The sequence below is a fragment of the Protopterus annectens genome, chromosome 8.part0, assembly GCF_019279795.1.
Source record: "Protopterus annectens isolate FY-2018-M chromosome 8.part0, PAN1.0, whole genome shotgun sequence".
Classification (NCBI taxonomy): domain Eukaryota; kingdom Metazoa; phylum Chordata; order Ceratodontiformes; family Protopteridae; genus Protopterus; species Protopterus annectens.
In genome coordinates this window covers 618,422,544-618,435,027 of record NC_056741.1, presented here as the reverse complement: position 1 = coordinate 618,435,027, position 12,484 = coordinate 618,422,544, and the positions used below count along the sequence as shown (strand labels likewise).

Below are 12,484 nucleotides of genomic sequence, written 5' to 3'. Positions count from 1 at the left end.
AAATTCGGTTTTGGGAATGGGTTTTTTGGGGGTTTTTTTAAGGGGTGGGTGGAGTCCAATAATGCCTTGTATGTCAGGCATAGCTCTCCCTTTAACAGCCTGTAGGAGACGGAATACAGGGGATAGGACTGAGGCAATTTGCATAGGACATGTTACTTGTGCTTTGTATTCTTTTGGTGAGGAACCTCTGTGGACATTCCAGTTGTTGGATGTGCCTGATTAGGTATATACCAAAGGGGGAACTGTACTCAATGACAGGTCTGATGAATGCTGACTACACTGGAACAATGACCTCCTTGGACCTAGATACTATATCTTGTTCATAAGTTTAACACAGAATGATTTCCTCCCTACTGTAGACTCTTGATGGTCAACAGTTAGACTCTTGACGTGTTTCTCCAAGTCCCTGATACTGGGTCAACTCTAAGGGCTGCGTTCAATATGATAGTTACCATGGGAGGATGACTTCCCAAAGGACACTATTATGCATTTCTTGGCATTTAGTTTTAGTCCATGCCATGGCTCTGACAAAATTTAGTTGTCTGTGTAAGCCCTGCCTGGAAAACAGTGTCAGTGAGGGATTCTATGCCTGATCCTAATTTGCAATAGTCAGCAAATTTGGTCAACAAGAGGCCTTTGGCACTGGCCTTGACTTCAAAGATGTAAATGTCAAAAAAGGAGCATTCTGAGAACCAATACCAGAGGGACAGCACATGTGACTGGCCGCTTTGTGGATTCCCCAATTCTAACTTCCTGGGTCCAGTCTGTGATCCAGCTGGCTAGCCACCAAATGACATAATGGTTTACACCTAACCTCCACCTCTTGAGTTTGTGGGGTAAAATGTTAAATGTTTTGGCCAGATCAAGGTAGGCTGTGTGAATTTTTCTGCCCTCATCTGTTGCTTTGGCAACCTTCTCAAATAAGTCCACCAGCTTGAGTAGGCTTGACCTTCCCTTGAAGAAACTAAACTGGGTTGGGTTCAGTGTCTGGAGATTTCCTGTGTCATTATTGATTATTTCCTTCCATGGCTTTGCATACAAGACTAGCAAGACTTGTGGGTCTGTAGTTTCCAGGGTCTGTACAGGGTCCACCTTTGTGCAGAGGGATGATTGATGCAGTTATCCATTCAAAAAGAATGAAGCCTGATTGGAGGCTATGATTAAATAGCAATTCCAGAGGCCTAATGGGTCATGTTTCATTCAATTTAGAAGGCATCCTGGGATACTGTCTGGACCTGTGTGCTTGCCATTATAGAGAGCATTGAGGACCAGTTCCATAGTGATACTAGGGGGAGTTATTGGACCCCCCCACCTCACATTAAAAACACCTCTGCACAGTCTATAGCACTACTTTACAATACATGCAATTTACTTCAGTGAATTTATTATAAACACATTAAGAACAGAAAACTTTTTTTTTTTACTCACAACTGCATGTTCAGTCACTTCTTTAATCTTCAAAACATTAATGACAAAGTGGAAATTAAGCTTCATAGTCCTCATGAATATTTAAGAGTCAACAAGTTTCAAATCTTTTTAGCTACTTCTTCCTGCAGAAGCACAGTTCTTATTTCTAAACTGCATTTTAAGGAAACTGCACTTTACAATTCTTCTATTTGTTTCCCAATTTCACTTTTTTGCTGATCCTCTTCCTTATCTCAAACACCCCCTGGTTTAAATCCAAAACATTCCTAATTTTTATAGTCAGCTCTTGGCCTTTGTTGCTGTTGCTCAACTGTTTTCCTTTAAAGCAATGGAGGCTGTTTCACTGACTTCTCTCTGTGGGCTTTGATGCCATCATAAGAATGAGAAGTAGAGTCCCCTTCAGCTTGCTGGCTTTGTTGATTTTTTCTTTTATTCTCTGTTTAGCATGTTCTACATTCAAGAATGTCTTTGATCCTTGAGGAAAAAATTATTCTAAAGACAGATACAGTAACATGAATCACACAAATGCCTCTCGACATGCAGTGATGAAACTTATTTCTCTTCTGCCTAGAGTACAGTGAATAACATTTTTCTACAAACACCATGATGTCCCCAGTTTTAATACACTTCCCATCTGCCAACATTTTTGGGAGAAACAGATCCTTCAGCTGATGTCACTACATCTTTACTAATATATAGGTGTTGTTTTGTCATGGACAAATTTAAAGCATACTTATGGTGTGCACTTTTAATTAGCAAATCCTGCTGTGGAATGCCAGTCCAGTTACTTAGTTGTCCTTTCATAAAATGAATGCAGTCTATTCCTTCTAGTTTCTCTGGTACAGCAGAAAGTTTCATGTTCTATCTGCTTGCTATTTTAACACTATGCTTTGAGACAGTTCTTGAAAGTCCTTATAGTCTGTCCTTCATTTCAACTTCTGATTGCTGTAGTTTTATCATCAGTTTAACTGGACAGCTATTTACACCTTCTTCTATTCTATCCAGCCATTTAACATGTGACATTTTATATTCCTGCAGCATCTCACTTATTTTAGAAACTTATAAATGCATTTATTTTTTCCTCTAAATAACAGGAAGCTATCTCCTGCACAAAAGCTGACACCTGAACTGCTTCTCCTTTTCCGATTTCTGCCTACTTTCTCCAGATTTCTTCTTTGGTGACATCCAAGGAGTGCTGTGCAGTGACTAGAGAGCAAGTGAACTATACCCAAATTGTTCTCTTTTACAGGCTATTTTTTTTTACACCTCATTTCTTTTCCCACTGGGAGAGGACTTAGCAATCTGCTTTTCAGAGTGCAGACAACTTGGAATTATAGTGATAATACTAGAAAATATAAGAATTATGCAAACAGCTAGAAAAAAACTCAAATCCTAAAGCCAGGCTTATCCTACTAATCCAGCATAGGAACTCAGAGGTGTATAATGGTGAGTGCTCTTGACCAAAGGAGCATAAAGTAATTCCATAACAGAAAGAAAAGAGAAACAGACAGATAAAACAAAACATTTGCAAGAAGAAGAGAAAAATGAATACATCCACTTCAGAGAGATACTCAAAACCAGATAATGTTTTACAAACAAAACCTCCATGTATTTCTGTTTAGTTCTTTACAGGTCCTGCATACCTGAAAACCTCCTTGACATGTAGTGTCAGCTCTGGGCCAATTCCATCACCTGGTATTAAGGTAACTGTGTGCCTGCCTCCATATTTTGCTGGGGGAGGCTGAAACAGGGGAGAGAGAGAAACTGTTAGATACTCAAACCTGCCAGAAAAGTTTTTTTTTTTTTAATTTTCCCTGTTTAGACAAATGTATTTGGTGCCACAATTTCAAGTACAACTGCAATAATTTAAGGCTACAGGCAGAATGTATAACTTTCTGTGAAAATCTATAGAACAAGACAGAATTATTCTACTTACCAAGCATATATGTTTGTTGATCTGTGTTTTGACAAAACAGGAACTGATTTGTTTAATTCCTGTTTTAGCAGAAACTGCTGATTTGATAATGCAAGACAACAGAACAGAGGAAAGGAAGTTATTCCTTACACCCAATGTTGCCCTTTCTCAGAGGTAAATGTATTTAGTGATGCAGAAATATGGGGGGGGGGGTACTGCAGTTGATGATGTATATTCTTAGCTTTTTTGTGATGGAGCTAGTTCCAGTATATGAAGTATTTAGCTGCCGATCAAGTGTGTGAGTGAGAGTGCCTGCACACAAGTATTGCGTGCTTATGGGATACCATTGTATGTAAAGTACCAAGAATTAACATTTTACCACAATCAACAACTGTAATGAAAGTAGTTCTTACTTCTACTGGCATCAAAATAACTAATTTCCACTAAAGTGTACATAACAGGGAGTCATAAGCTAGATCCCTTAGGCAGCAGCTCTTGGATTTGTTGAATACTCAAAAGCACGTGCACCATTCCACACTGGTAGGTGCATATATTCCATTACATTTTACTTCAAACTCAACTTCTAATAATGCCAGCTCTTCTAGGAGAAGCAAAATTCTATGCAGCACTATGAATTTAAATCCAAGAGAAACATAGATAACCATTATACTATTGAAATGAGAATTTATATAACAAACGCACTGGAAATTTACAGATACATACCTTAGGCCATTTGTTGGAGAAGTTTAAATGCCACTTTTGCTCAACAGCTGTAAATATCTAACACTTAATAAAAACGGATACTGTAAACTCAAAAAGTTGTCTCATAAGAATACTACCATAAAAGGAGTGGAATTCCATATACATTTTTATGAATAAGCAGAAAGTGCAGGTGTATAAGAGACGTACGTTGACAGTATATTTTCAAGGAAAGGTGACTACAAAAATAAACCATAACATCTGGGTTTATCCACTTTGTCCATATCTTGTCAAACAAATTTTCATCAGCTGTGCCATACATATTATACATGTATGTGTGTGTGTGTGTGTACAACATATATATATATACACACACACACATACACACATATACATACACACACACAAAACATATATTATATATATATATATATATATATATATATACACACACACACATATATATATATATATATATATATATACATACATATATATATATATATATATCTATGGTACTTGCGTATTATCACAACAAGATTTTGTGATGTAGTGTACTTTCCGCCTTTAGTTTAAATATTAGAAAAGACAGTGTATTGGGGAAGGGTAGTGTGTTTAAAAGTATGCTGGGATATTGGTGGAGGTTTTTTTTATGTTTTTATGGGTAAATTTTTTGGATAGGTGCATAGTGTGCTGAAAACATTGAGCATTAAGTTGGTACGTATATTTATAGGTGAACTTTGAAGGTGATTTCCATTTCAGAGCTGTCGTCCGAAGGAGATGGTCACATAGGACTTATTGAAGGATTTTACCGATTCTGGCTGTTGTTGGAAGGTGTTCGTATCGTAAGGAGTTATCGAAGAATTTGGGGATCGTTCAAGGTGCTTTTCCTTTTGGATGTATCGTTGGAAGGTGGTGTACGTTTTGGAGCTATTGAAGGAATTGGGAAACTATCGTTGGAACTTCGTTTGTGGGTTTTTGGATATATCGTTGGGACAATCAGTGTTTTTGGACTTTGGGAGCTATCGTTAGAACTTCGTTGGGTTAAAACAGATTTTTGGATTTATCGTTGGGGCAGTCTATGGTATTTTTTAATTTGGACTTATCGAAAGACTTTGGGAGCTATTATTGGAACTTAGTTTGGTTGCAAAAGACTTTTAGAGCTATCGTTGGGGTTATCGAAGGAGCTTTTGGTTTGGGATTTATCGTTGGATGTGTTACATATGTGGAGATTTATTTTTCAGCTGTATTTTCCTTTATTCAGTTCTTGGATTACTTAAAAAAAAAAAAAGAAGAAGAAGAAAATGGAGACAAGGTAAGTGATTAAGAAAAAGTATTTAATGGTTAAATAAGAAGTTATGTACCTACCATAACGTTCCATGTTAGTTGTCTTCTCTCGCCTTCTTTCTTGCTTGATGGGTTCGGAGCCGATCCTCGGCTCCACTGCACTTGCTTTAGCTCGAGAACTCCTTTTACCAGCTCGAGGCAGCCCCATATCCCATGATGCAAGGCAGTAAGTACCCAGATCTCGTTTGTTGACAAAGGGCAATAACACCAAGCAAAATATACTTCCCAAAGGAAGAAGAAACTTACAGATGGAAAAAGGACCAGGTCTGAATGGTCCTTAGTATAATAGTTTCTTATACAAGGTCTGTCCAGGCCAGGGGGAAGGAGGGAGGGTCGCAAGAAAGAAGGCGAGAAGACAACTAACATGGAACGTTATGGTAGGTACATAACTTCTTAATGTTAAGTTGTCAATCTCGCCTTCATTCTTGCTTGATGGGACCGCGTCCCTAGCACCTCTATCCTGGGTGGCTCAATGGAACAAACTCTTGAGGACTGTAGAGCCAAAACTGGCTCTGTCCCTGGAGGCCAAATCCAATTTGTAATGGGAAACAAAAGTGTGAGGAGTGGCCCAAGTGGCCGCCGCACAAATAGTGTCCAAAGGAAGTCTAGCTTGAAAGGCTGTAGAAGTAGCTAAACTCCTAGTTGAATGTGCTTTAGGTTTTGAGCACAGCTGTTTTCCCCTGAGTGTATAAATTTCAGTGATGACCGAAGAAAGCCATCTGGACAAAGTCACTTTAGAAACAGGAAGGCCTTTTTTATTATCCGCATAGGAAACAAAAGTTGATCATATTTTCTAATTTTTTGTTCTATCCAAATAATATCTAAGTTGACGGTGGACGTCAAGATAATGTAGCTTTTGTTCAGCTCTATCTGAATAGTTAGGAAAAATACAGGAGATCAATGGATTGATTCAGATTGTTCTTTGAAGCGACTTTAGGTAAAAAGGATGGATTAGTCCTCAAAGATACTCTGTCTTTGTGAAAATCAAATAGGGGTCGAACCGAAGAGCATGAAGTTCAGACACCCTCCTGGCAGATGTAATAGCCACTAGGAATAAAGTTTTCCAAGAAAGATATTTCAGGGAACAAGAAACAGCTGGCTCGAAGGGGAAGAATCAAGGATGTCAGCACTAAATTTAGATCCCACTGAGGAGGAGGATTCCTGATTGGAGGCTTTAGTAGGAAAATTCCTTTCAAGAAGGCCCTGCAGAGCCTATGGGACATAATATTATGATCTGCTATCCCGACATGAAAATTAGAAATAGCAGCCAATTGAACTCTGACTGTGGAAGAAGAGGAGCCTGCATGAAAAATCTCTGCTAAGAAGTCCAAAACTGCCTGAACAGGGGCAGTAAAAGGATCAATATTTTGGGCCTTAGCCCAATAAGAGAAACGTTTCCATTTGCTTGTGTAAATCCTCCTGGTAGAGGATTTTAGTGAAGCTACTATGATGTCTCTAACTGGGTTAGAGATCAAAGGAAGCCTGGGCTAAGGAAGGAAGTGGAGCAACCATGCTGTGAGGTTGAGAGAAGGGATTGACCGGTGCAGCTGACCGGATTGGTGAATCAGTAGATCTGGCACTGGGTCCAGATGCCACGGCTGCACCAAAAGGTGATGATGGAGGAACGGGAACCAAACTTGTCGAGGCCAGTAAGGGGCAATGAGAATCAATTTGGCTCTCAAAACGGTAGCTTTCTGGATCACCTGAGGGATCAGAGGAAATGGAGGAAGGCATAAAGAAGTCCCTGGGGCCAATCCTGGGTCAGAGCGTCTCTGGGGGGATGGCCTGATAGAGGGAAGAGGCTGAAGAAGTCTGGACATTTGCTGTTTTGGGGAGTAACAATAAGCTCGCAACATGGCCGACCCCATTCCAGAAAAATCTCTTCCGCTATAGATTGCTTGAGAGACCACTCGTGAGGCATGAGGATAGCTCTGCTCAATCTGTCCGCTATGATGTTGGTTTTCCCAGGGATATGCGTTGCTACCAGAAACCGATGAGAGGAGATCGCCCATTGCCAAAGTCTGCGCGCTTCTCGACACAAGGGGTAGGACTTGGTTCCGCCCTGTTTGTTGATATACCACACTACAGACATGTTGTCTGTGTGGACTGCAATTGTCCCTACAGGAAGAAAGTCGTTGTGGGCTTGCAACGTTAAAAGCACTGCTCTCATCTCCAGGACATTTATGTGCAGATGGTACTCGAACGGTTGCCACGTCCCATGAACCATCCTGCCCTGATAATGACCCCCCCACCCGATCAGGGAGGCATCCATGGTGACAGTGGCTATCGGGGACGGGGGTACAAAGCACCTGCCTTGGTGAACCTGAGACGATGTGATCCACCAAGCAAGATGCTGTTTGCATGTCTGTGTCACCAGAATCTGGTGACGCATTGGGAGTTGCTGGTATGACCACTGTGTGAACAGCATCCACTGAAGGAGGCGCATGTAGAATCGAGCCAGGGGAAGAAGAGTAATGGTCGCAGCCATGAGACCTAATACCTTTAGAACCATTCTGGCCTGTACTTTCTTGCTGGCCAGAATGATCCTGACATGAGTCTGAATGTCTGAAACTCTTTGTAAGGGTAGCTGACATCCGAACAGTGTTTAAGTTTGCGCCTATGAAGGTAATAGACTGGCAGGGCGATAAGGATGACTTTTCGAAGTTGATTGAGATGCCTAAATGAGAACAAAGGTCTATTGTGTAATCCCTGGCTTGTATAAGCTGATGCCTGGTGGTGGCTGACAGGAGCCAGTCGTCGAGATACGGAAACACCTGGAATCCTTGACGTCTCAGGTGAGCCGTGACCACTGCCATGCATTTGGTGAACACTCTGGGGGCTGTAGTGAGACCAAAGGGCAGGGCTCTGAACTGGAAGTGACTGGACCCCAGCCGAAAGCGGAGAAATCTCCTGGAGCGTCTGTGAATTTTGATGTGATAGTACGCATCCTGAAGATCTATTGAGCACATCCAGTTGTCCTTCTGTAAGAAGGGCAGAATTGACTGAAGAGTGACCATTCGAATCTTGTCTTCCTGACAGACTTGTTGAGTCTGCTGAGATCCAATATTGGTCTCCAGTCTCCCGCCTTTTGGGGACCAAAAGAACCTTGAGTAGATTCCGGCTCTGAATGGTCTATTGTAACTGGCTGAATGGCTCTTTTTGCAGTAGTTTTGCGATTTCTAACTCTGCAATCTCCCTTAGACCGGTGGTACATCTGGAAGGGAACTTGAGGGAAGGGACTTTCCTCGAAAGGAATTATGTAACCCTTGGATATGATCGACTGTACCCATCTGTCTTGAGTGAGGGAATGCCAGGCTTCTGGGTACAGTGATAATCTTCCCCCGACTGCCTCCAAGGAGGGACAGCCGGGCAACACCTCAGGGATGCTGAAAGGGCTTATCAGAGAGAGGCTCCCTGTTTCCCTGGTTCTTCGACCCCTCTGCCTCTAGAGCGTCTGTTGTTGTTACCCCTCTGCCTCTAGGGGTAAACTGACCACGTGAATCTGGCGTGACTCCTTGGGATTTACAGAACCACATCTTCCCACCCTTCTGTCCTTTGGGATAAGGCCTAGAAGGGGTGGAAAAACGGACTCCAACAGCAGAAAGAGTCTTGCCGTCCTGCTCACACCTGGTCAAGGTTTCCTTCACCTGAGGGCCAAACAAAGCTGACCCATCAAAGGGAGAATTTGTGAAGGACGCCTTAAAGGGATCCGAAAATCACATAGCCGCATCCAGGCTTGGCGCCTAAGAGCCACACCTGTGCCTGCGGCTCTACTCGCTCCATCCGCAGCATAAGATATTAGCCGCATGGAGGAGTTAGCAATGGAATTGAGGGTTCCTAGCTGCGAAGCAATCTTTCTTGAGCCCCTGCAGCTGTAGGATCCTGAACTACTTCTCCCAGCTCCTTCAGGATATCTCTGGAGTCTGGTGAAGTGACAAAGATAATTCAGCTTAACGCATAGCAAAGGTCGCTGAGGAAAACATCCACTTGCATCTATCCATGGTCCTAGAGTCCTTATTAGGAGGATGGACGGGCACGGAAGGATCTGCAAGTTCCTTTTGGTGGCCGCAGCCACCACCATGGCATCAGCGGGACACCCTTGGTAAGGAATTGTTTGTCACTAGGGGCAGTGATAAATTTAGAAGGCCTCCTAGGGACTGGCTCTACAGAGTCAGGAGCTGCCCACGCCTTCGTGCAATAACCTGCATAAGGGGTCGAAGGCGGAGACACCCAGGAGGTGGAGGGCCGAGATCCAAACGCCTCTAGGTATACTGACTCATCCTCAGAGGGATTGTTGGTGGGCCAGTTTCCTCTGTTTCAGAAGTTCTAGGATGTCTGAGAAGGAGACATCCTCAGAGGGGATCTAGGGGATCCCTCTGACTCATCAAAGTCAGTATCCAAGTGACAGACTCGGGGAGTCTACATGTTTCCTCTTACAAGTCCTCTTCCTAGGAGGATCTCCCAAACATCAGGAGAATCCTCGGAAGAGGGGAAATTCCCAATGGGGAAACCTGAGGCGTAGGATCTCTGGGTCCTGTAGCAAGAGAAGTGGCAGAGATGTCAACAGGTACTATAGAGGGAGGAGCTACGGGAACAGACTGCTGACTGATACCAGTGGCCAGTACACTCTTCATCACCTCGAATGCTCCTCCCAGGCAGGTCCGAGAGAACCCGCTCAAGAGCTAGGAACTCCAGGGACCACCGAAGGGAAGTCTCCGAGGCAGATGTCGGAGCCGAGCTCACCAAGGCCGAGGCTCCAAGGGAAGAGCGGGTTCGGACAAGGCTCCCATGCCACTCACCCCCTCGGAGGAGACCATGGAAGCCCGACCACCGAATCCCTCTAAGGAAGAGGAGATAAGAGTAGAGGCTGAAGGAACAGAAGGGGGTATCCGTCCTCCAGCCGTAGCAGTAACCATGCCCGAAGACTCCAACTCCAAGCTCTGGGGTAGAGTTGAAGGAGGAACTGTAACGGGGTGTGGACCAACAGTCGTCTGCTGAGACGGACTGTGCAACATTTGGGCCAGTACCTGTGACTTGAGTAATCTACTGACCACTCTCTCTAGGTCATGATCTGACAACCTGGATGACCTTGAAGATCGGCTCCGATGGCTCCGTTCCGATAGAAGAGGTGAAGCCGGAGCCGAAAGTATCGGCTTCAAGGAAGGAGACCTCGACCTCTTCCTGGAATGAGCCATCGGAGCCGACACTATCGATCCTGTCGGCGCCGACTTCTCGGAGCCGACAGAACGCCTCGATGTATCGGCTCCAGCCGGAGCCGATACAGCCACCAAAGTAACGGTGTCGGAGCCGATCGGAGCCGACACCGATGCCTGTGCCACATGGGTGTCGGAACCGATCGGAGCCGACATCGGCGACAATACAGATTCGGCACCAATAGCCATCGGTCCCGAAAGCTTTGTCAAGCCAGAATCGGCTCCAGCCGGAGCCGATCTCGACGCAGTACGAGGCGGAGCCGAGGCCGCAGGCTTAGATACAGAAGCCTGGGCCTTGGCAGGTTTTGTTGATTTTGGTGGAGCCGACTTAGCCGGAGAGCCCTCCGGCTTAAGAAGGCCCCTAAGAATCAACTTGTTACGTCTCTCCTGCAGGACTCTCTGGCTGAAGGAGTGACAAATAGCACAGGAGTCCTGCAGGTGAAGAGGGCCCAGACAATACAGGCAAGAAGTGTGACCGTCTGTCAGAGACATCTTCTGACAGCACGAGTCACACTTCTTAAAACCTGAGACCCTCTCCTTTGACATGGTGCCGAAAAACACAACACACAGACACACCAGTCAAAATTAAATTAAACAAAATACCAAGAGGTATTCTATAAAACACCAACACACACACCCTAACAGGGGGGGGATGGGATAGGGAAAATTGACTAACAAAAAATTAAAAGAGACAGGGAATTTCTGTCAGAAAAGGGTAGAAATAAATTTAAACTATCAAAAAATTAGTTTTAGACTAAAAAGGGGCTTGAAAAATCACAAATGTGAACAACTTACCAGGAGCTGGTAAAAAGAAGACCTCCTAAGCGAAGCGGCAAACGAGATCTGGGTACTTACTGCCTTGCATCATGGGATATGGGGCTGCCTCGAGCTGGTAAAAGGAGTTCTCGAGCTAAAGCAAGTGCCGAGTCGGAGCCGAGGATCGGCTCCGAACCCATCAAGCAAGAATGAAGGCGAGATTGACAACTTAACATCTGTATTTATTAAATGGTACATATGCAGTTTAATACAAGTAAATTCAGAGTACTGCTTTCCTTCTTTCTTGGTTGTAATGTATATTCGGTATATTCGAATGTCATTAATTTTCATAGCTGTTAGGGCTCTACTGTTTAATATTGTTAATTATAAATTCTTCAGTTGGCTGTTGTTCTATTGGTTGTCAGTGTAATAGTTCAGATGATGTGGATTGTTCACTGGGTATTGTTTTGTTTTTTACTGTTGAGAGCTTAGAAGTAGTTGGCTGGTTAATTGGTGTGGTACTTGTTGGTATGGATTTTCTGTTTTTTTGTGGAGGAAAGTTGTTAGCGATGGCTTTTAATAGTTGTTCAAAGCAGTCTTTTGAATGTGATAGTTGTGTTTCACGACACATATACTCAACAAGAAAGGAATGTAGATGGTGACGTGCAGTACCGCGCTGTTTCTAGTTTCTCCACTTTACTGAGCCCCACATTCTTTCTATATGTTGTGTATGCACTCCAGTGTCAGGGTCAACAAAATTGTAGCTGTGATTAACTTTGTCATGGCTGAAGCCAGCTTTTTCCTAGTTGTTTTGTTTGGTATGCTTTCCAGGAGTCTGAGTATATAATGCTACCTTCTTTGATATTTTTTTGTATTTGGTCAAACAATGTAGAGGCAGTTCTATCAGGCACTTTTACTACAAACGTTTCTTTCGTTTACCTACAGATCCCTCCGAAAATCCACTGTTGAGGTAGGATACGACCGATGTTATTTTTCCACCGAGTAAATAAATTTTCGTCGATTTCCACTATATGCCCTGGCCCTCCGATCATTTTCTTCTCTTGTTTTTCCAACTCCATGGTACATATATCCCTTACATAATTACTCCAGTCGATAACTGTTTTGTCAG

At 43.3% G+C, this 12,484-nt stretch overlaps 1 protein-coding gene and 1 long non-coding RNA gene across 2 annotated transcripts in view; one reads left to right on the top strand and one right to left on the bottom strand.

Moving 5' to 3' along the window:
* Positions 1-12,484, top strand: part of SRPK3 (SRSF protein kinase 3) — a 2,415,720-nt gene that overhangs the window by 1,814,267 nt on the left and 588,969 nt on the right. The gene's annotated exons all lie outside the window — the stretch shown is intronic.
* The window catches only part of LOC122808952, a 185,971-nt gene continuing 176,552 nt past the window's right edge, over positions 3,066-12,484 (bottom strand). Inside the window, exon 3 of the long non-coding RNA XR_006365845.1 lies at positions 3,066-3,166. This is a non-coding gene — a long non-coding RNA (uncharacterized LOC122808952). The remainder of the gene's footprint in view (positions 3,167-12,484) is intronic.